Raw genomic sequence first — 22,195 nt, forward strand, 5'->3', positions numbered from 1 at the left:
GAGAAAACTAATTTGAAAAGATACATGCACTCCAATATTCATTGCAGCATTATTTATAATAGCCAAGATGTGGAAGCAACCTAAGTATCCATTGACAGACGAATGGATAAAGAAGATGTGGTACATATATACAATGGAATATTACTCAGCCATAAAAAGGAACAAAATTGGGTCATTTGTAGAGACGTGGATGGATCTAGAGACTGTCATACAGAGTGAAGTAAGTCAGAAAGAGCAAAAGAAATATCGTATATTAACGCATATATGTGGAACCTAGAAAAATGGTACAGATGAACCGGTCTTCAGGGCAGAAATAGACACAGATGTAGAGAACAAACGTATGGACACCAAGAGGGGAAAGCGGCAGGGTGAGGGGGGGTGGTGTGATGAATTGGGAGACTGGGATTGACATATATACACTAACATGTATAAAATGGATAACTAATAAGAACCTGCTGTATAAAAAAATAAATAAAATTCTAAAATTAAAAAATAATAAATAAATTTATCTCTACTAAAAAAAAAAAAAAGATTCTTATCCCTGAGGAAGAGAGTTTCTTTAAACATCCTAAGGAAACAGTGTGATTAGTTTTCTAATAGATTATATACAACATGCTTTGGAGACACAGAAAAGAAAGGGGCTAAGTTTACCTCAAGGAGTTGGGATGACTTCACAGAGGTTGTATATTCCTTATTATATCGAAAACTTAAATCTTGCCAAAGACATTTCCTCAACATCCTTAATCATGGTTCTGACTCTTTTTGGTATTACATACCGCTCAGCAGCATCAGTAGTGTAATTAAGAGCTAAGGTATATGTGCTTCCCAAAGCCAGGCACTCCCTTCTTTGTGATGAAAATGGCCTTTCTCGGACACAAGCACATTCAATTCCCAACTGTTCACAGTGTTGTTCAGGATATTTTTAAAAACTGGAAATACAATTATTTTCCAGTAAATCCAAAGCCTAAAACCCTCTCCTACCACTCCTTTCTGGCCAATCATCTCCCAAAGAAATCTGATATTTCGTGTATTCTGGTGAAATTATATAAGCCAAATAAGAATGTATATGGTCTACGTAAGAATGGAAATAGTTCTTAACTTAGTATAGCATAATCATATGGCACTATTTTTATCCCCTAAACTTATATAAAATGTTTCAAAGTAACTAATTGGATATTGATAGATAGCACTTTTCCAACTCTCCTCATTTAATAAGTCAATGATAATCATTATCCATCCACCAAACATTTATTACCTAACATGTGCCAAGCACAGTGTTAGGAATCCTAATAGGATAGGAATAAGAGGGAAGTCCAAGTACTTCGTGAGCTCAAACTCCATTAGGTCATTTTCAGTTTACATGGATGACTATGAAATTCAAATGTTTTCACTTACATTTCTTAAGACATTGAAAAATACTTGGCCAGGTATCCCACTGTATTTGATACTTTTACTTACTCATGTTCTGTTTTGTTTCAGAAAATGTTTGTATTTACTATTTTCATTTTGCCTGCTATAGTTAACCGTTCCATGTCTTCACAATAAAATCTTTATGGCGTTAACCTAGTATCTGCTACTTTGTTGACAGCAACCCTATTACAAAACTGTGGACCCCAAAGAGAAAGTACTCTTCAATAAATTATAAATGATAATAATAAAAACCCAAGCCTTGTTATAAAAAGTAAGAGAATATGGTTCAAAATAAGGGCTTAATGTGGCCATTCATTAAAGTTATGATGTTACTAAAAATAATAAATGTTATTTAGAAGAGGCCAAAAAACTACTGCCTTTGAGAAAACCAGAATTTCAGAGAAGAAAAATACTAAGGTAACTGAAAACAATGAGTAATTTAAAAATCTATCCTGTAATTTCTTTAAGAATAATATAGTAGTTTATGGAAAAGATTAAAAAAAACAAAGTACGAATTACAGATTTTTTTTAGAGGTAGTCTGTAGCAGTGGGTAGAGAACCACTATGTGTTCAGAGAACTTGAGAGGCAGCAGTGCCAAGTAATTCATCGCTCCACGCTAAAGCAGTCACCTCGCCTCCCAGAAGACTCAGGCTGCTCAAAGGCAAGGGTTAGGAAAACAGAATTAATCATTTCATTTTCATATTAGTTTCAGCATCAGCTATCCATTAAGTAAGATTAATATATGTTATGTATCCACAGTTTTTGCAAGCTTTCTGTAAAAATGAAGTTTAAAGAGATAGCTATGTAGGGACTTATTCATTTATATTTATGAGTCAGGGAACCAGTTCACTGGACATTTACAAAAGGTCAAGGAAGAAAGAAGTTGGGGGTGGATGTTATCTCACAAAATATGCAGTAAATTCTATGGTCACATAAATCTGGAGGGCAGGAGATGGTAATCTATAGATTCTGGATGAAGATGCCCTGTTAATGACAGCATATGTAACTATATTGGCAGGAATTCAACTCTAGCCCCAACTTGGAGGTGACCTTCCACTACTTTATAGTTTGCTTTGTAAAATCCGTAAGTAGTTCTAAAACTCTCTCAGGGAAATGAAGTTTTTCTTAAAAAAAGCTCACAAATAAGAAATACCCCCACTTTAAGTGCCTGGTTTAAATATTGTCAACTGATAATTTTATTTACTAAAAGCTACTGAGCACTACAATGGGAACAAAAATAAGCATTGCACCAATGCACCCACAATTTATCATTTAAAAAACACCTTTTTGCCTCATATCTATTGTGTTGTTTACTGTCAATGAATGAAAATATAGTCTTAAGACTTTCCATAACATTTTTAGGAAATACTTTACATTAAACAATAGGGCAAATAAGATGTATAAGTGTGACCACTTCAATAGGAAAATATTTCTTCTCAATTACATATTTGAAGGGAAAATGGTGCCTTTTTTGAGGAAGAGAACATTTTATTTTCAAGGGCAGTTCATCCAACTTTTAAAAATATATCAAATATAATGTTCTAAATTAAACTCTTGATTTGCAAGTAGTTAAATGATTCAGCTAAATAATTGAATTTAAAGAAGAATTTAATTCTTCTCACTCTCCTGGGGTAGAAGGATTCAACAACAAAGATCTTAATCATAGTATTATTAAGTGTCTCAAGTCATAATTATCTCATGAACATAAAACTTAGAGCCTGAACATAAAACAAAACATAAGCAACTGAGTAAAGTCAAACTTCCTTTTCATTTTGGTGAAAAGTATGACCTACGTATTATATATTTATATTCATATCAGACACATGGTTTCTGACCTACTGACCAGCAGGAAGCAGTGTGTCCAGACAGGGAGGAAAACGTAAAATGGTTAAAGAGTAGGAGGGAGGAAATGAGAATTAAGTGGAAAGGTAATTAGGGATTGAATGAACATATAACAAGTAGAGACACAGCAGATCTTTTAAATTAATATACCTTTTTCTACATTCACGAAATAAAACTCTTGAAGGAATTTTCGAAATAGAAATAACTGATGAACTGAGGCTCAGAGAAACAACAGTGGAAGTTTAAAGCTTACTTTTTCTTTTCCTGATGTCCTCTAAAAACAAATTCACAGTTTTTTATATCAATGTCCGCTGTGCTATCATTCTGACCTTTGTATTCTAATATGACTTAAACCAAACCACCTTGGGTTTAAATGACCTATTATCAAGAGTATTATCTGCTGTACCTGATAAACTAGCTAAATGGAAAATCAGTCTACCAATGCGTCCAAGATGATAAATACATTATCTGCAGAACCAACAGGAAAGTGTTTTCTCTCTCCTTCAGTAAAGGCAAAAGTAACCACAAATTCAGGAGTGAGACAATTGCTTCTACATGTTCAAGCCTACCTTCTAATATGGGGTCCCCAATACCCGGGCTGCACAGCAGGAGGTGAGCAGCGGACGAGTGAGCAAAGCTTCATCAACTGCCGCTCCCCATCGCTCCCCATCACTCGCATTACCACCTGAACCACCCCCCACCACCCCATCAGTGGAAAAATTGTCTTCCCCGCAACTGGTCCCTGGCGCCAAAAAGGTTGGGGACCGCTGTTCTAATACACCCTTAAGTTCATGGTTCATCACTGTGTCCAACTCACTTAAAATGATTCCAGTAAGGCCTGCCAGTTCAGAGTTGCCCCCCCTTTTGGGGGAGGAGGGTAGAGTGAATCTTAATCTTCTTCAGCTGCCTATCTTGATCCAGAACCTCCAGTCCATGGGAACCATCTAATTATACCACCAGTTGTAAATATAAAAAGCTAGCTTTTAAAGTTTTAAAAGTATGGTGTTATGTAATGAAAGTAGATTCTTTTCTCCTATCAAGTAAGATGTACAATGCCTCTACTTTCCAGAGGAGAAAGTTAAAAACAGAGAAAATAAAGGACATCACAAGTGAGAGTTGTTCTAAGTTTTAGGTAAGACTTAAAATATATATATAGGGGCTTCCCTGGTGGTGCAGTGGTTAAGAATCTGCCTGCCAATGTAGGGGACACAGGTTCGATCACTTGTCTGGGAAGATCCCACATGCCATGAAGCAACAAAGCCCGTGAACCACAACTACTGAGCCCACGGGCCACAACTACTGAAGCCCATTCACCTAGAGCCTGTGCTCCGCAACGAGAAGCCACCGCAATGAGAAGCCCGTGCACTGCAATGAAGAGTAGCCCCCGCTCGCCCAACTAGAGAAAGTTTGCACGTAGCAACGAAGACCCAATGTGGCCAAAAATAAATAAACTTATTAAAAATATATATATATACACACACACACACATAAATATATATGACTTGTTCTCTCAATGATCATCCAATTTTTAAAAAGAAATTTTATCAACATTATAATCAGTAATATTAAAGAAAACACAGAGGTCATGCTTGTAAAAGTTACAGAGAAAATGAAAGAGAAAGCATAAACATAAATAGAATAAAAAATACATAGAATGAAAAAAGATTTTCATAAACTTGCCTAGGCTTAAAGGAGGGACTAAAAATAACAAGATGGAATTTACTAAATTAAATGTTAAATTTTTCAACATTGATTTAGAAAATCACAGTCCCAAAGTAAGGGTGAAAGAGATTTGGTTTATCAGCTGCTTCTGTGAAAAAAAATGACAAGGAACCTTACACTGCAACTTTAATGTGTGGCCTTGTGGCAAGAAAGCCAAGTGTGCTTTGAGGCCGTATTAATGGATGTGCAGTGTCCAGAAAACCAGGAGAGAGACGTATGATGACCTGATCACAACTATTTAAAATACCGAACACCAAACTTTAATATTTAAAGGACCATTACGTAACACAGGGATCCAACATTCTTCAACAAACGCTGATTTTACCTTAACAGGGTACGAAACAGTTAGAACATTTCAAAAATGTACTCAATCACTGCATTCCCCATTATTAGAAAAATCCAATCTAGAATAGTCTTTTGTAGAAAGGTAGTAAAGAAGATTCCAGCACGGCATGAAAAGGGAATCTTTTTTTTTTTAAGTTTTAAGATATAAAACTTTCTTCAGTTATAGCAATTATCTAAACATTTATTTTCTCATAAAATATGGAAACTGCCCCTTTTAACTCCTGGCTACTTTTCTCCCCATATCTCCCCCTTCTGCTTTTGTTACAGCCCTCAATAAACATTTGAAGTAGGCATTTTATGATATATTCCAGTTGTATGACACACATTAATGAAGAGAAGAACCTTCTACAGCATTAATAAAAATTAAACTAAGTTTTAAAAAAATATTTTGATATTATCTTCCTTTCTATAGGATTACAACCCCTTCACTCAACCAAAACATACTATTTATTTAATACTTACTATGCACTAAGCATTCAGATGTGGTTTCCTCCCTTGCTACTGCAGGAAAATTACTAACTGAATAATCATTATACTAATTTCTATTTTTAAAATGTCCTAAAAAGACTCATTTTGAGAAGGTAGAACTTTTGAAAAAATGGAAAGGGACAACTAAAATACAACTGAAATACAAATACAAAAAAAATAAAAATAAAACCCCACCTATCTCTTAACTTTAAAAAAGTATATAACAACAGGACATATACACACTAACAAACGTAGTAAGGTAGATAGCTAGGGGGAAGCAGCCGCAAGGCACAGGGATATTAGCTCGGTGCTTTGTGACAGCCTGGAGGGGTGGGATAGGGAGAGTGGGAGGCATGGAGATGCAAGAGGGAAGACATATGGGAACATATGTGTATGTATAACTGATTCACTTTGTTATAAAGCAGAAACTAACACACCATTGTAAAGCAATTATACCCCAATAAAGATGTTTAAAAAAAAAAAGTATATAACAACAAAACAAAAAGACAACCTACAGCTGGGAGAAGATATTTGCAAATGATGCTACCGACAATGGACTAATTTCCAAAATATACAAACAGCTCATACAGCTTAATATATTTTAAAAAATCAAAGACAACTTATGGAATGGGAGAAAATATTTGCAAACGATGTTATTGACAGGGATTAATTTCCTCCAAAATATATAAATAGCTCATACAGCTCAGTATCAAAAATAAATTAATTAATTAAAAACTGGGCAGAAGACTTAAATAGACATTTCTCCAAAGAAGACATACAGATGGCCAAGAGGCACATGAAAAGCTGCTCAACATCACTAATCATCAGAGAAATGCAAATCAAAACTACAATGAGGTATCACCTGACATCAGTCATAATGACCATCACTAAAAAGTCTACAAATAATAAATGCTGGAGAGGGTGTGGAGAAAAGGGAACCCTCCTACACTGTTCATGGGAATATAAATTGGTGTAGCCACTATGAAGAACAGTATGGAGCTTCCTTAAAGCTAAAAATGGTTTTACCATATGAACCAGCAATCCCAATCCTGGGCATCTATCCAGAGAAAACTCTACTTCCACAAGATACATGCATCCCAATGTTCATTTTTTTTTTTAAATGGGAAAACAATCGTTTTGTTTTTTTTTTTTAACATCTTTATTGGAGTATAATTGCTTTACAATGTAGTGTCAGTTTCTGCTGTATAACAAAGTGAATCAGCTATATGTATACATATATCCCTATATCTCCTCCCTCTTGCGCCTCCCTCCCACCCTCCCTATCCCACCCCTCTAGGTGGCCACAAAGCACCGAGTTGATCTCCCTGTGCTCTGCAGCAGCTTCCCACTAGCTAGCTATTTTACATTTGGTAGTGTATATATGTCAATGCCACTCTCTCACTTCGTCCCAGCTTACCCTTCCCCCTCCCCGTGTCCTCAAGTCCATTCTCTACCTGTGTCTTTATTTCTGTCCTGCCCCTAGGTTCATCAGAACCATTTTTTTTTTAGATTCCATATATATGAGTAGAGTCTGTCATACAGAGTGAAGTAAGTCAGAAAGAGAAAAACAAACACATCCTAATGTTCATTGCAGCACTATTTACAATAGCCAAGATGTGGAAGCAACCTAAGTATTCATCAACAGATGAATGGATAAAGAAAATGTGGTACATATTGGGTTGGCCAAAGAGTTCGTTTGGTTTTATGTAAAAATAAAAGACACATTTTTCATTTTCACCAAGAATTTTACTGAACACTGTATTCACTAACCCAACAAACTTTTTGGCTATCCCAATATATACAATGGAATACTACTTAGCTATAAAAAAAAGGAATGCAATAATGCCATTTGGAGCAACATGGATGGACCTAGAGATTGAGAAAGACAAATATATGTGATATCTTGTGGAATCTAAAAAAATGACACAAATGAACTTATTTACAAAACAGAAATAGACTCACAGACATAGAAAACAAACTTATACTTACCAAAGGGGAAGGGGGAGGGTGATAAGTTAGAAATTTGGGATTAACAGATATACACAACTATATATAAAATAAACAAGGACCTACTGTATAGCACAGGGGATTATATTCAATATCTTCTAATAACCTATACTGGAAAAGGATTTGAAAAATAATATATATTGTGTGTTTGTGTGTAACTGAATCACTTTGCTGTACACCTGAAACTAACACATTATCAATTAACTATACTTCAAATTTTTTTTTTTTTTTTGCGGTACGCGGGCCTCTCACTGTTGTGGCCTCTCCCATTGCGGAGCACAGGCTCCGGACGCGCAGGCTCAGCGGCCATGGCTCACGGGCCCAGCCGCTCCGCGGCATGTGGGATCTTCCTGGACCGGGGCACAAACCCGTGTCCCCTACATCGGCAGGCGGACTCTCAACCACTGCACCACCAGGGAAGCCCAACTATACTTCAAATTTTAAAATGTTTTTTAAAATAGTATGAAACTGAATAAAGGAAAAAAGTCTTTTTGAGACCATCTGGTTTTATACTTCAAAGAAATATATATATCAAAAGGCTAAACATTTTTTTGTTCTAAATGAAATACATTTAAAATTCCAAAGTATTCAATCCTGCATTTGATACGGGAAGTTTATTTACCCTCCTCTGAAGCTATGGATTTTAATAATCACGTCACTGTTTGGTTAGGGAACCTGGAGCTCAGAGGTCTTTCCTGAAATGCTCTCTAGAGATCCAGCATATCGATTTAGCCCTGTAAGCTTGCATACACTCCCAGCTATGTCCTCATAACATCGCAAGGCACCTAGGCAGCACTGCCAAACACATGGCTTCCCACAAGGGCCTACATTCTAAAGTACACTGACCAATCTTTCTCCTTTCACCTGAGAGTGAAAAACAGAACAAAACAAAAAACTGCTAGGTCAGAAAATCTATCGTCAACTAAACTTTCTGGAATTTTCTAAACATTTCCTGCATTCATGTCTCAACAAACAAGGTCTTGAGTGTGTTTATTCATTAAAATTATCACCCAATAGACACCATATATTATCCATAACAGCTTTCAAATTTCTCTTCCTATAGTGAAGCATTTATGTTCACCAATACTACTGGAATTAGAATATCCTTAAAGTCTCCCAAAACAGCCAACAAAAGCACAAATCCCAATTGTAATCAATTTATTTTCAGTAGGACACTTTAGGGAAAAAATATATAAGCATCAAATATTACTTTTACAAATGTTAATTACAACTGAGTATCTCTGAGATTCAAGCTCTGAAACAAGGTAATTTTGTATACAAGATTACCATGTCTAGACACTGTAAGTTCCAACTTCTTACCCTCTCAGTTCCTCCCACACCCCACCCCCACTTAATGGGCAGGTGCTGAATCTATTTTAAGAAGGAGCCAGAGGGGACAAGGAAGAACAGAAGATATGATCACAAAGTGAATTCCTTCTTTTGAAGAGTGTGATTAAGTGCCTACTATGTAACCAAACACAGTGCAAGATGTTAGGAATGGAAGATAAGATACAGCCTTTGTCCTAGGGATTTCAGAGAAGACAGGCACACAGGACTACAGAAAGTGTGATGTTTGAGGGACAATAAATGCCACAAATATGAGGTTTTGCTGATGAGAAACCTGAGCTGGGGCTCTACAGCAAAAGGACATTTAACCAGGAGAGGAACAAGTACAAAGACTTGAATGTGTGAAATATAATGTTATGTTCAAGGCCTATAGTTAGGAAGAATTATACCACACAATCTGAGGGACAGTCAATATGGTGACAAGGAGGTTGAAGAGTAATCAAGAGCCAGATCAGGAATATTAAATACAGAGTTTGATCTACTTCCTATAGGTCAATGGTTTTCCAAACTGAGTTCTTTAGATAGCAAGAGTTCACAGAGCTGTTCAGGGCCACACTGGCTGAAAAGGGGGTAGGTAGGTGGCCCTATGAGTCCCCACATTGTATCCATTTCTGCACTGACCAGATGAACTTCATTTTAATTGTAAAAACTTTGCAAGGAAGGTGGGGTAGGGGGTGGTGCTTCCACTGCTTTAACAAAGTTCAACAATAGGTATCCATCAAAGGGTATTAAGAAGGGAGTATACATGGTTATATTTGCATTTAAGAATGAGCACACAAGAGCACTTTAAATTGACCAGCAGGTGGAAAAAAGAATAAAAGAACAGAAGCAGAGGGAACAATTAGGAAATGATTAATTCATGGAGAAAGGAAATTAAGAGTGGTAAGAATAAGTAGAGGTGTGGACAAGCTGGATTTGGGGGTGTGGGTGGAAAAGGAAGTGGTAAAAGTTCCTGCCCAACAAGTTCAACGTTCTCAATGAAGTAAGAAGCAAGCTGGCTGGAAGAATTTAAGGAAAGATGGGTGTGTACATGTGCAAGTGGGGGGAGCATTCAAGATCTGGAAAGATGGCCAAGGTTGTTTTTTGTTTGTTTATTTTATTTATTTATTTTTTTGGCTGCACTGCGTGGCATGTGGGATCTTAGTTCCTTGACCAGGGATTGAACCCATGTCCCCTGCAGTGGAAGCGCAGAATCTTAAGCACTGGATTGCCAGAGAAGTCCCTTGCTTTTGCTTTATAAAGTCCCTTTAAAACCACCACTAAGATTCAAGGACTGTATGTGTTCTTGGTTGAAAATTACAAAATTGTTATACACATATACAACACTAACTATACGATCATAGATTCTCCCAGAAACCCATTACTTGTTCTCTTAATCTTTTCAACATTGAAAAAGCCAAGAGAACAAATTAATTTCACACTTTGAGGAAAAGGTCTGGTTAGAGTAACATCTGTAACGATGGGTAAACATTTCTAGTGCCTTTAGTCGCACTGCAACTTTCTTTCAGAACACAAAGTGTTTTCACCAAGACTCTTTCATTTATGCTTAAAATATCCTATGAGATCAATAGAGGCAACTGATACTTCGCCTTTTGATAGGGAAACTGAAACACAAGAATGGTGAAAATAACTTTCATAGGGTGCAGTCTATTTTAGCATGGCTGACTCGTTCCAAACTCAAATATGTGTCATATGTGGACAGGCACTGATGCCAAAAGTGTTAATAGTGTTATTTGTGAATTTAGGGACTGCCAAAGTTCTCAGCAGAGTCCCATGAGAACGTCAATAGTCTTCTATAATTCACTCTCTTGGGACATAGAGACTATGAGACCAATCTGGGCCTTATATGCATATAAGACAAGATACCACAGGTAACAAAGATTTTGCTTTCATATGGTTCAGTCATGACTTGTATTATAATGAGGCATGTATAATGGCGAGAGTAAAGAAATGTAGAAAGAAAGAATTGTAGCACTGTTGTTAATAGAAAAATAAAATTTTCTCTTTTAAGTATACTTCTAATAATTTAGAAAAAGACATTTTATTAAAATTTTCTCTTTTAAGTACACTTCTAATAATTTAGAAAATTACATTTTATTAAAAATAAGAAAATATTTAATAACAAATAGATGGGTAGAAAAAATAAGAGTTTGAAGGGTGCAGTTTGAAGAGCACTGCCTTGGATGATCTCTAGGGTCTTTTTGTTGTTTAAAGTCTTATGACTCAAAGGATAAATTAATCAGGCTTGTTAGAACAATGACGATGGATTTCAGTTTATAAGACTGGCCTATAAGGAAGGGATGATTGAAGTCTTAATTTTAAAATGTAGGTGGTGATTTAAATTTGAGATGGCAAAAGGCATTTTCCTTCTGAAAAATAAACAGAAAATAGGTACAATGATAGAAATAACTGTTCCATCTAAAACTACTGAAGAGACAGAAAGATGACATTTAAAATCAGGAAACATTGGGCTCCCCTGGTGGCACAGTGGTTGAGAGTCCACCTGCCAATGCAGGGCACACGGGTTCGTGCCCCGGTCCGGGAAGATCCCACATGCCGCGGAGCGGCTGGGCCCGTGAGCCATGGTCGCTGAGCCTGCGCGTCTGGAGCCTGTGCTCCACAATGGGAGAGGCCACAACAGTGAGAGGCCCGCGTACCGCAAAAAAAAAAAAAATCAGGAAACATCAATAATCACTATAGGTGGGAGAATCTAAGCATATAGAATGACCCTCTTCCAGTTTTACCAATGCTTATTTGACCCTTTCTAAACAACTTAGATCTGTTTCATGAGAGAGGGTAAAAATGTCCACATTAATTAGAAAAACGGCTATAAAACAGTGTGAATGGGCAAATCCAAAACTTCTAACTCTATTCTCCCCAAGCAATCTGGCAAAATACAAATCAGTAATATTTCCTACAGATGGCATGGGGAGCAGGGGATGGGGAGCTGTCAATATGGAGACGTGGAGCTAGTCCAGGTTCTGCCAATAACTAATGACATGAACTTAGGGAAGTCATGTATCATTTCTGGGTACCCTATTTCCTATAATTTCCTATAATGCCAACACTTCATTGGTCAATTTAAAACTTGAAAACTTTGACATTTCTTCTTAATCTCCTATGTGCTATTAGCAGTTAAATCATCATTTTTCTTTAAAATATATCAAATCTCTCTTCCCTTTTCTGCCTTATCTTTATTATCATAATCCATGTTCTCAACCTCACTCCGAAATTCCTCCAACAACTTCCACCATCTCCCTACTCTTCTCAACTTGTCAAAATAATAATATCGCTAGAGACCCGAATTTACCTTGTTACTTACCTCCTCCAGTTGTTCCTCAATATGTGTACAATGGCATGTAAAAATCTTTAGACTGGCTTTAGGGTTTTATAAAAATTGACCTCACCTATTTTTCCATCTCCTTTCCCACTACTTGCCAACTCTGTACAAGGTTGCCTGCCCTTGCCCCTTTCCTAGTGCACCCCCTGCCCTTAAAGCCAACATCCTTATTTTATTCCATCTCATGCTGTTTCTCCTCCACTTCTGTCACTGGGATGTCATTCCTTATTGTTTATTTGTTTTATGGCTGATGGTGTGAGGCTACATGATTGTGAACTGTATAAAAATAACTTTAGAACTTTTTCTTTGGAGTTTTTTTTTTCTTTCAGCTTCATTGAGGTATAACGACAAATAAAACTAAAATATATAAGGTATACAATATGATGATTTGATATATACACTCTGAAAGAATTCCCCCCATCAAGTTAATTACTGCATCCATCACTTGACACATTTAGGGTTTTTTTTGTTAAATTGTTTTGGTTTTGTTTTTTGGTGAGAACATTTAGGTTGTACTCTCTTAGCAAATTTTAATTATACAACACAGTATTGTCAACTCTAGTCATCATGTTATATATTAGATTTTCAGACTTTATTCATCTTATAACTGAAGGTTTGTGCCCTTTTACCAACTATCCAAATTCTTCCTCTCCTTCAAGATCCAGACCACAAGCTTCCCCCTTCCTTCATGAAGTCTTCTCTACCTGTTCTAGTCTAGATGGGCCTTGCCATTCTTTGAACTTCCCAAGTTCTTATCTGTATCACTCACTTTGGTACCTGGGTAAATGTTTATTGGTGATACGTGATCAAGCTGTACACGATGTTCTGATTCTCTTTGAATCACTCTTAAAAAACTACTCTAGGGCTTTGTAGTATATTTCTCATCTACCTGAAGTGTAGTATATTGCTCATCTACCTGAAATGTAACTTTATGGTATGCGTGTATTCCTTTTTCATGTTTTTACTTAAAAAATAATTTTACCCTGAGGTCTTTTCTGACTACTCTATCTTCAATTACTAACTCACCACGCCTCCAATTTCCTTTTTCTACCAAAAGTTTTATGCTTAGCACTTCTTGGTATTCTACATACTATGCACTTTTATTTATGTATGTCTCCCACTCTATAAATAAGAGAGACTTTGTTTTCCTCATTAATGCATCCCAGTTCCTAAAGAGTGCCTGGTAGTTGACAGGTGGTCAAGAAATACTTTTGGAATGATTCATTATTAAAAAACTAAAAGCAAGATTAGTAACAGTGATTATTAATAATAAACAAACGCTAATATAAAATTGAGAACTTATTATGTGCTAGGCCCTGCACGCATTATCCATATAACATTACATAATTCCATTATTATTTAACTCTGACATATTTTCCTCCTTGCCAAATAAAACAAGGCTTAAAGAGGTTAAATAATGTTCCCAAGAACACACAGCTAATAGACATTATTAAAAATGAGCCCCCGGTGTATTTAGTACTGAAAATAAGTCCTTGGCTGAGCTTATCCAACTGTAAAAAACTAAATACAAAATTAGATTATTTTTTGGATATGAGGGAAGAACTCCTTCGGTAGTCACTTGAAAATCTTTTTTTTTTTTTAATAACAGCTGATATTTTAATTTCCTGTCCTCTTTTCTTGTTAGTAATATATCTTATACTTTTCCCTAAACTTTTACTCTTCCTTACTTACTCACCCTTCACCACCAAGAAGAGAAAATCTTCTGACTAATGTTATGACTTCACTAAAGAGATAACAATTCTATCTTAAAAATGTGTCTCAGTTCTCATGTTAAGGCCAAGTACAGAATGGGTAGCCACAGTCCCCACAGTGAGAGGTAAAGCAACCACTAAGGCAGGAGGGGAAAAGCAAAGAATGCTTTATTCATAATTACCTAAGATTTTCCAGCATGAGAGGGGAAAGAGGAAGTCTATTTTCAGTGACCATGATTACTCTAAAAACATTAACATGTAAGGGGAAAATTTTCATTCTGAGAGTTACTACTGTGCTGAGATCTCTTTCCCTTACACAGTGACTTAAAATTCCCAGGGCAGAGAGGTAATCTAGGCAGATGCACTTGCCCTATGTCTTGAAAATGGCAACATCCAGGGATCATGGGAGTTTAACTGAGGACACACTGGAAAGGATTTCTCAGCACCAGGTCAGTCTCTAAGAAGTATCAAGTGGCAGAGCGGATACTTATATCCTCAGGCATCTGGAGTGAGGGAAGAGATTACAGCTACACAGGCTTTTTAGAAGATCTGCTATGCTGAATGTATAAACAAGATTCAGTGAAACTAAAGCTAAATTATCTGCTAAAGAGTTATAGATGGAAAAAAAAAAAAAAAACCTCATTCTTCCTTTTCTCTAGCTAACCTGCATTTTCTTTTCTACAATGCATCCACAATTTAAACTGGTTTACAGTACAGGCAAAGGTATACATAGTAGAATTCATTCTAGTGTTCATCTTAAATATTTTGGGGAAAAAAGATACATCAGTTCTCTACTTCTATATGTCTATATAAATGATAGTGATGTGATAAAAAAAAAAAACCCTTAAAAAAAAAACAAAGAAACCCTTTAGGTTGGGACATTCATTAGCAAAACAAATTGATCTTTATTAAGATCAACTATAAGAACATAATGAAAAAAGTGTCTTTCTCTCAGTACCTCTATTTGTATTTTCAGAAAAATCACGTGAAAAAAATCACATAGGCTCTCCTGAGATCTGTCATTCTAAACTTTAGTTCTGTGTTAGTTCTACGAAGCCAAACTGTCATGAAACCCAGCTGCCTAGGTTCAAGAGGTACTCACTTTCAGACCAGCAAATAACCACAGAATAGCACTTTTTTTGGGTCCTCAACAAGATTGAGACAAAGTGGCCATAGGTGACGTAAGAATGGAGAAGAGAAATACTGTGACAAGTGGTTAGAGATAGCACCTTCCTCCATGCTTATTATTATATTTGAATGGCTCTTATCTCTCTTTTATTAAAATAGCAAACATTAAGAATCTGATGAAAATCTACCTTCTCTTCAGAGGAAAAAAAAAATGTATGTATCAGTACTTAAAAGTCAGCACACAACTTTAGGGGATTCATAGACCTTAAAATCTAAGCCATGCATCCTAAGCATAGATAATAGAGGTATCTGAGAGAGTACAGAGTAACTTAGCGTTGGAGGTTGTAAGAGAGATTGACCATTAAACTGAGAACAAACTTACACTCGCAAACAAGCACCAACTGTCCCCAGTGTCTTACCAGCAGCTCTATCCCTCACTGCGCCTCCTGGGTCATGGCCTGTTGGCTGCTGCGGAGCCCATCTCCTGCTTCCACCCGTGGTAACTCAACAGGAGCGAGGGCAAGTAGACAATCTTGAGAGGGTCTGCTGCTGAATGGTGGCCAGCCTGGAAAAGATACAGTTTGAATATTTTTAAGTTAGCAAAAAGGAACACAGCATGTACATCTGGTATGAAAGCTATTGCGTAGCATTTAAAGGTTTCAGGTGCCTATAATTGGATATTTCCACTATGCCATTGGCTGTGAAAAATACGGGGCTGGAGGATCTTTCTCAAATCAATGAAAGTCCCAACTGCACCACAGTATTTGTCTAATATTTGTAGAGCAGTTTGCAATATCCAAAGCATCTCTGCTCACATCAGTTTGTGATCACATCTTGACTGTGATAATCAATTAGGTTTGAGACCCACTGGCTTGTATTACTTCATCTGTTGAATATAATAGTTCTCAGCCTTGGTTATAGTTATCACCTTGGGTGTAAAGTTGAGGCCTCACGCTCAGAGATTCTGATTTGTTGGCCTAAAATGAAGCCTTGCTCCCCAGGTGTTTCTAAGGTGCAGCCAGGATAGAGAATCATTAGCATAACTCCTTCTACTTGAGATGTAGCACTAACTTAACTCATAAATAGCAAATGTCTATTCCGAATATACCACATCAGGACAATGTGTTAAGTGCTGTGGGAAAGGTAAAGCATTATAACATGTGACCCTGTGCTCAGGGGCTTTAATTTACCTGGACACATACTTTCAAAAGATCACATAATAAGATAAATACTTTAAAAATATAACCAAAGTAAGCCTTCACTGGTCAAAGATGTAGTGAAAATCTTGAAATAAGAGGAAAAGTTTAATGCATGAGGAAAGGCTTCTTCTGAGTTTTAAGGGCAGGATGAAATTCAGAGAAAGAGAGAGGCATAGAGAGAGACAGCACTGTTTTCAAGAAAAGACACAGCTGCAAGAATATGCAAAGTAAACTGAAGGATACCTAAAAAGCCCATTCTGATGGGAGGGTTACTATAAAGAGCATTAAGAGAATTTGGAGAGGCGGTTTTGACCTGGAATGTAAAGAGTATTGGTAAAATGACAAAAGAGTTGAGCCATTTTCCAAAATATCTGGAAATAGTATCTGAAATAGTACTGGAAGCTGCTGAAGGCTCATGTCCCAAGAGGTCTTAGTAAATTTACTGGGTTCTTAGTAAATGCCAGACACCATGCTAAAGCACTACATATGTTAGCTCATTTAACACAAACATCTGGAGAGGTAATTATTATTATCCCTATTTTACAGAGTCAGAAGGGGGGGTCACTTAATTTTCTCAGTTACATAGCTAGAAATAGTATGCTGAGACTGGGGCATGCCATTGTTTTTTAGCAACATGGCATCATAAAAGTCACATATTAAGATTTAGGGTTTTTAAAAATTGAGATATAACTCACATACCATAGAATTCATCATTCTGAAGCATATAATTCTGTGGGTTCAGTATATTCAAAAAGTTGTGCCATTATTGCCACTATCAAATTCCAGAACAATTTCATCACTCCTGAAATAATTCCAGTACCCATTAGGAGTCAGTCCTCATTCATCGCTCCTCTACCTAACTGACCTTCTCTCTCTAGGGATTTGCCTATTCTGAATATTTCAGATATATTAAATCATGAAAAATTTGGCTTTTTGTTTCTGATTTCTTTCACTGAGCATAATGTTTCCAAAGTTCATCTATGTCTTAGTGTGTATCAGTACTTCCTTTTTATGTCTAATATCCCACTGTATAGATGTACCACACTCTTATCTATTCATGATAAATATTTGGGTTATTTCTACATTTTGGGTATTATAAATAGTGCTACTATGAACATTCATTTACAAGTCTTTTTCTATTGTGGTAAAATATGTGTAACATAAAATTTACTAATTTAACCATATTTGAAATGTATAACTCTGTGGCCTTAAGCACATTCACACTGTTGTGCAACCATCACAACCATCTCCAGAACTTTTTCATTTTCTGAAACAAAACTCCATACCCATTAAACAACTCCCCATTCTCCCCTCTCCCAAGCCCCTGGCAAACACAATTCTACTTTTGGTCTCTATGAATTTGACATTCGAGGTAGCTCATACAGAATCCTATTTGTTCTTTTGTGACTGGTTTATTTCACCTAGCATAATGTCTTCAAGATTCACCCATGTTGTAACATGTGTCAGGATTTCCTTCCTTTTTAAGGAAGAAGAGTATTCCATTATATGTATATACCACATTTTGGTTTTCCATTTATCTGTTGATAGACATGGGTTGCTTCCACCTTAAGGCTACTGTGAATAATGCTGCTTTGAACATGTGTGTTCATTGTTTATAAGTTTTTATATGGACATATGTTTTCAATTCTCTTGGGAGGAAAATTCCTAGGAGTAGAATTGCAAGGTCATATGATAATTCTATGTTTAACCTTTTGAAGACTGCCAAACTGTTTTTACAAAGTCTCTGTGCCATTTTACATTCCCATCAGCAACTGTGTGAGAGTTCCAATCTTTCCACACCCTCATGAACACTTGTTATTGTCTCTTTTTTTAAAGCCATCCTAGTGGGTGTGATGTAGTAGAAGATTTAGGGGTTCTAAATCATTACATATAAGATATTGGCTTGGGACGTCCCTGGTGGTCCAGCGGTAAAGAATCCACCTTACAGGAGATTGGTTCAAGATGGTGGAGTAGAAGGATGTGTGCTCACTTCCTCTTGAGAGAACACTGGAATCACAACTAACTGCTGAACAATCATCGAAAGAAAGACACTGGAACTCACTAAAAAAGATACCCTACATCCAAAGACAAAGGAAAAGCCGCAAAGAGATGGTAGGGGGGCACAATCACAATAAAATCAAATCCCATAACCACTGGGTGGGTGAATCACAAACTGGAGAACACTTATACCACAGAAGTCCACCCACTGGAATGAAAGTTCTGAGCCCCACGTCAGGCTTCCCAACCTGGGGGTCCAGCAACAGGGAGGAATTCCCAGAGAATCAGACTTTGAAACCTAGTGGGATTTGATTGCAGGACTTCGGCAGGACTGGGGGAAACAGAGACTCCACTCCTGGAGGGCACACACAATGTAGTGTGTGCATCAGGACACAGGGGGAAGGAGCAGTGACCCCATGAGACTGAAAAAGGCCTACCTGCCAGTGTTAGAGGGTCTCCTGCACAGGCGGGGGCTGGCTGTGGCTCATCGTGGGGACAAGGACACTGGCAGCAGAAGTTCTGGGAAGTACTCCTTGGCATGAGCCCTCCCAGAGTTGCCATTAGCCCCACCAAAGAGCCCAGGTAGGCTCCAGTGTTGGGTTGCCTCAGGCCAAACAACCAGCAGGGAGGGAACCCAGCCCCACCCATCAGCAGACCAGCAGATTAAAGTTTTACGGAGCTCTGCCCAATAGAGCAACACCCAGCTCTACCCACCACCACTCCTCCCATCAAGAAGCTTGCACAAGTGTCTTAAAGATAGCCTCATCCACCAGAGAGCAGACAGCAGAAGCAAGAAGAACGACAATCCTGCAGCTTCTGGGATGAAAACCACATTCACAGAAGGATAGACAAAATGAAAAGACAGAGGACTATGTATCAGATGAAGGAACAAGATAAAACCCCAGAGAATCAATTACATTAAGTGGAGACAGACAACCTTTCAGACAAAGAATTCAGAATAATGAGAGAGAAGATGATCCAGGACCTTGGAAGAAGAATGGGGGCAAAGATTGAGAAGATGCAAGAAATGTTTAAGAAAGACCTAGAAGAATTAAAGAACAAACAAACAAACAGAGATGAACAATTCAATAACTGAAATGAAAAATACACTAGAAGGAATCAATAGCAAAATAACTGAGGCAGAAGAACAGATAAGTGACCTGGAAGACAGAATGGTGGAATTCACTGCTGCAGAACAGAATGAAGAAAAAAGAATGAAAAGAAATGAAGACAGCCTAAGAGACCTCTGGGACAACATTAAACACACTAACATTTGCATTATAGGGGTCCCAGAAGGAGAAGAGGGAGACAAAGGACCCGAGAAAATATTTGAAGAGATTATAGTAGAAAACTTCCTCCACATGGGAAAGGAAATAGCCACCCAAGTCCAGGAAGCACAGAGAGTCCCAGGAAGGATAAACCAAAGGACAAACATGCCAAGGCACATAGTAATCAAACTGACAAAAATTAAAGACAAAGAAAAATTATTAAAGGGAAAAATGACAAATAACATACAAGGGAACTCCCATAAGGTTAACAGCTGATTTCTCAGCAGAAACTCTACAAGCCACAAGGGAGTGGCATGACATATTTAAAGGGAAGATCCTACAACCAACATTACTCTACTCAGCAAGGATCTCATTCAGATTCAACAAAAAAAATCAAAAGCTTTACAGACAAACAAAAGCTAAGAGAATTCAGCACCACCAAACCAGCTTTACAACAAATGCTAAAGGAACTTCTCTAAGTGAGAAACACAAGAGAAGAAAAGGGCCTACAAAAACAAACCCAAAACAATTAAGAAAATGGCAATAGGAATATACATATAAATGATAACCTTAAATGTGAATGGATTAAACACTCCAACCAAAAGACACAGACTGGCTGAACTGACACAAAAAGAAGACTCATATATATGCTGTCTACAAGAGACCCACTTCAGACCTAGGGACACAAACAGAGTGAGAGTGAGGGGATGGAAAAAGATATTCCATGCAAATGGAAATCAAAAGAAAGCTGGAGTAGCAATACTCATATCAGATAAAATAGACTTTAAAATAAAGAATGTTACAAGAGACAAGGAAGGACACTACATAATGATCAAGGGATTAATCCAAAAAGAAGATATAACAATTATAAATATATATGTGCCCAACATAGGAGCACCTCAATATATAAGGCAACTGCTAACAGCTATAAAAGAGGAAATCAACAGTAACACAATAATAGTGAGGGAATTAACACTTCACTTACACCAACAGACAGATCATCCACATAGGAAATTAATAAGGAAACATGAGCTTTAAATGACACAACAGACCAGACAGATTTAATTGATACCTATAGGACATTCCATCCAAAAACAGCAGATTACACTTTCTTCTCAAGTGCACATGGAACATTCTCCAGGATAGATCACATCTTGGGTCACAAATCAAGGCTCAGTAAATTTAAGAACACTGAAATCATATCAAGCATCTTTTCCGACCATAATGCTATGAGATTAGAAATAAATTACAGGGAAAAAAACATAAAAAACACAAACACATGGAGGCTAAATAATACATTACTAAATAACCAAGAGATCAATGAAGAAATCAAAGAGAAAATCAAAAAAATACCTAGAGACAAATGACAATGAAAACACGAAGATCCAAAACCTATAGGATGCAGCAAAAGCAGTTCTAAGAGGGAAGTTTATAGCAGTACAATCCTACCTCAAGAAAGACGAAAAATCTCAAATAAACAATCTAACCTTAAACCTAAAGGAACTAGAGAAAGAAGAACAAAACCCAAAGTTAGTAGAGGGAAAGAAATCATAAAGATCAGAGCCGAAATAAATGAAATAGAAACAAAGAAAACAATAGCAAAGATCAATAAAATTAAAAGCTGGTTCATTGAGAAGACAAACAAAATTGATAAACCTTTAGCCAGACTCATCAAGAAAAAGAGCAAGAGGACTCAAATCAATAAAATTAGAAATGAAAAAGGAGAAGTTACAACAGACACCACAGAAATACAAAGCATCATAAGAGACTACTACAAGCAACTCTATGCCAATAAAATGGACAACCTGGAAGAAATGGACAAATTCTTAGAAAGGTATAACCTTGCAAGACTGAATCAGGAAGAAATAAATTGAAACTGTGATTTAAAATCTTCCAACAAACAAAAGTCCATGGACCAGATGGCTTCACAGGTGAATTCTATCAAACATTTAGAGAAGAGCTAACACCCATGCTTCTCAAACTCTTCCAAAAAATTGCAGAGGAAGGGACACTCCCAAACTCATTCCACAAGGCCACCATCACCCTGATACCAAAACCAGACAAATATACTACAAAAAAAGAAAATTACAGACCAATATCACTGATGAATATAGATGCAAAAATCCTCAACAAAATACTAGCAAACAGAATCCAACAACACATTAAAGGATCATACACCATGATCAAGTGGGATTTATCCCAGGGATGCAAGGATTCTTCAGTATATGCAAATCAATCAATGTGATACACCATATTAACAAACTGAAGAAAAAAAACAATGTGATCATCTCAATAGATGCAGCAAAGGCTTTAGACAAAACTCAACACCCATTTATGATAAAAACTCTGCAGAAAGTGGGCATAGAGGGAACCTACCTCAACATAATAAAGGCCTTATATGACAAACC

The 22,195-nt window shown here is 36.9% G+C and overlaps 1 protein-coding gene across 9 annotated transcripts in view; it reads right to left on the reverse strand.

Moving 5' to 3' along the window:
* Window positions 1-22,195, reverse strand: part of TET2 (tet methylcytosine dioxygenase 2) — a 133,818-nt gene that overhangs the window by 72,999 nt on the left and 38,624 nt on the right. For 6 of the 9 annotated variants that reach the window (XM_022567067.3, XM_089911618.1, XM_089911612.1 and 3 more), the window contains exon 2: window positions 15,742-15,887. The exons of 1 other annotated variant lie outside the window; for it this stretch is intronic. The gene's annotated coding sequence lies outside the window, so the exon portion shown is untranslated. Of the gene's footprint in view, window positions 1-15,704; window positions 15,888-22,195 lie in introns of those variants that run through there. 2 more of the 9 variants (XM_089911613.1, XM_089911619.1) reach the window with 2 other exon arrangements.

Source organism: Delphinapterus leucas, chromosome 5, assembly GCF_059928025.1.
Source record: "Delphinapterus leucas isolate spDelLeu-1000000601 "Yukka" chromosome 5, BTC_Dleu_Yukka2, whole genome shotgun sequence".
Lineage (NCBI taxonomy): Eukaryota > Metazoa > Chordata > Mammalia > Artiodactyla > Monodontidae > Delphinapterus > Delphinapterus leucas.